This window comes from Lissotriton helveticus, chromosome 1_2, assembly GCF_964261635.1.
Source record: "Lissotriton helveticus chromosome 1_2, aLisHel1.1, whole genome shotgun sequence".
Classification (NCBI taxonomy): domain Eukaryota; kingdom Metazoa; phylum Chordata; class Amphibia; order Caudata; family Salamandridae; genus Lissotriton; species Lissotriton helveticus.
This window is the reverse complement of record NC_136058.1, coordinates 359,667,293-359,670,733: the sequence shown is the minus strand read 5'-3', so window position 1 is coordinate 359,670,733 and position 3,441 is coordinate 359,667,293.

Sequence of the window (3,441 nt, the reverse complement as noted above, 5' to 3'; positions counted from 1 at the left end):
CGCTATCGGGACCGCATAACTAAAGTCCTTGGTTTAGCCCGGCTAAGAGATCTGAATATGACCTGGTTTCTTTCATTCCGACCTATCTGGCAGAATTGTATCTTACCTGTGTTAAGATGTATGCTATGCGGAGAAGAATGCGTGTTGGACACCTGTCTTTCACTACAATCGGAAGTACCATTGGATACAGATACTTTGCTAAGTCCAGTAAAGGCTCATGCATCGTGTTGTCCCCAGCGGTTACCTATCCTGATGACGGCATTCGTGGAAACTTCACCACTACGATTAAAGGATGGTGAAGTACAAGACGAGAGCAGCATCAACCAGGTACGACCTTCTGTAAGCAATGCTGATCAAAACATCGATGAAAGCGATCATGCTCGCGACTGTATGGTAGCGACATTCTCCAACTTGGTCGAACTTTCACCTGAGGCAGTAGACTTTTTTTTTGAAAATCTGTCTGAAATGATGTTTTCCCCCGAACAGAAAGAATAACTTTAAGCAAACAAGCACACAGCGTTCCCTGAACTCTGAATTTGGCCTTCAGCTTTGTAAAACAAAGCTACTGAGACTATTTGGAACTATTTTTTCTTCTTCCCCTGAAAACGAAAACTTTTTTCCCGATTCCAAAATATTTACTTTTTTTTTGACACTCATCCTCTGCTTAAAGTAGAACTATTCTTAGAGAACAGAGCTTCTATTTTTAGGAACTCTAGAGACAATACATTACCTCAGCCTCTAGCATATTTACAAATAACTGTATTTATATGTGATGAAGCGGTCTCGCATTTTTTTTCTTCTGTATTAAGAGGCGTTTCATGTGTAAATTTTCGCAGATCATTCATGCTGATATAAATGTGCATCCTTTTGAATGATTACGCTACTTGAAAGCATACAGTACCTATACTCGTTTTTTTCATGTATCTCGCATATACCATTTCAGATGCAAAATAATGTATTTTGGGGTGGATCGGTATACACATGCACTATTAGATATGTTTACTATTGCTTAGATTAGTAATTATGGACATGAATTCGTGGAGTGGGTGTAGTGTGTTTATCTAGGTACCTGTATCGATATTCCTATTCTTGGCCCTTGCCCGGTTATAAATCAATAATATCCCTACAACGGCACAGAAACCCGTTTCATATATTAGTCATAGCGCATGCTGTCACATTAAGCAAGCACTATTCCTCCAGCCCCCTAGAAAGCACACCGAGTTCTTAAACAAATCCAAGCCTCCAGCAACCTGGTAAATCCCCGCCTGCTATTGTTTTGATTTCGTCCGAGAACTCCTGTAAAGCACTGTAAGAACGACCAGTTCTTAGTGACATCTTTATTGACGTCTTATGTCCATCCTTACGTCAAACACGGCACCTTTCAGGTATAAATATACCAACGCTGCCTTAAGCAAACACACGGTGGTGGTGAATCTGGAGCAGCGACTACTTGCCGGAGACCCCAGCTGATGCGAGAGCCCACGGACGCTGCCCCTCCCCTTTGACGCGCTGAGAGAGACGCTGTCTTTTCTCCTGCCGAGAAATCCAGCTTGCAGCGTTTCCAGCCCACCTTTGCGGGTGACTGGGATACCGAGTCCTGAGAAAGAGATACCAGCCCTCCTGCCTTCTAAATCCCAGGTACTGAACTGACTAAACCCTTACAGAGAATTCTTGAGTCAGATTCTTGGCAAACCAAACTTAACTTAAACTGCTACTTACTTACTCCCTCCCATGTATTAGGCTTAGGTCAGGTACAGCGGGGTAGGCGTAGTTAGAAGCACCAGTTGAGTACGATTAGTCAATGTATATATGTATGTATCTATTTTATCCATTTTAAGGTATCATATGGCTAAGAAACCATATCAATGCTTTTACAGTATTATTTCATAATCCTGCTTTTACTGTATGCACTTTACTTAACTGTAAGTATTGCAATCGTAGCAATTCATTTCTCTTGTATGAGGAAAGAGACTGCTCAATAAATAACACCTTTTATTGAAAAACGCCCGTCTCTCTTTTTCTCTGCAAATCTGGTGAAAGTAAGTACGCACGTATTGACTGAGTAAAATAGCTGTCTTTTGTTTTCACACGACTCTAGAGATACACTCTTATTCAGGGAGAGCAAAGTTGTCATGTTTTATGGTTGTCAGAAACTAAATCCCTTCTTGTCTATCCAGGGAGGTTAAACTCCTCCTCGCTTATTCGAGAAAGTTTCTAGTGATCTCTGAGCTAGCTGGCACACAAAACTTAAGTCTAATATAGTCAGTGGAAGACCTAGTTAACCTCTGTCCTAAGTCTATACTACTGAAAATATTATTCCAATGCGCAGAGCCTATTGGGAATATAGGAACTACACTACAATTTCACAGTGAAAATAAGTACACAGTGTCATCAGCTACGCTATGCAGACTACTTGTACTACGTGAAGTTCAAAGTATACTACGTGAACCTACGTATAGTGCTGCTACGCAAACTACGCCCAGGCTTACTTTTTAACAGCACGTTCTGCTCATCGGCACTACTCACGTTTTAGTGACGCATGCTTTGTTCACGTTACTCACGAGGTTGGGTTTATTTTCTCAACATAGCACGAAAAATCTTTTCCCTGTACTTTTTTTTAAAAAACACGCAGGCCACATATGTTGGAAGTGGTAATAAAGTTTCACCAAACTTTATTGAACACCATTTGTTTCACTATAAACATCTGTAAGAAACATGTTTTCCTTGAGCTAACATGAGTGCACCTATAAATACTGGGCCCGATTCACAGAATGAACTTCAGACTCAATCCTAAACTTACTACTATTTTGGTATTCACAGAATGCACTTACTACTTTTGGCATTCACAGAATTAACTTACTACTTTTGGTATTCACAGAAGTTAGGATTTTGTCTTAAGTTTGTCTTGAGACAAACTTAAGACAGACTTAAGACAAACTTAAGACAAAATCCTAAGTTCTGTGAATACCAAAAGTAGTAAGTTCATTCTGTGAATACCAAAATAGTAATAAGTTTAGGATTGAGTCTTAAATTAATTCTGTGAATCGGGCCCACTGGGAGTAATCATGTAATGTATATTGAACTACAACTTGATTGGCTGTGTATTTTACTCCTTACAGATACAAAAAAAATTCCCCTGAAGAAGGGCAAGCCCCGAAATGCATTGGGCATACAAATGAATGGGGAACATCCTTTACAACGCAACTTTTACAACGCACTACCATTACGACGCAACTTTTACAATGCAAGTTATTACAACGCATTGCGCTGGGGGCGCTCTAGGATAGGGAATAGCTTAATTACTATCCAACACCTTCCCTACTACCCACGGGGACTGGAGTTGGAATAGTAAATTAAACTATTCACTATCCAGCGTCCCCCAACGCAAGTCGTTGTAACGACTTGCGTTGTAAAACCTGCGTCGTAATGGCATGTGTTGTA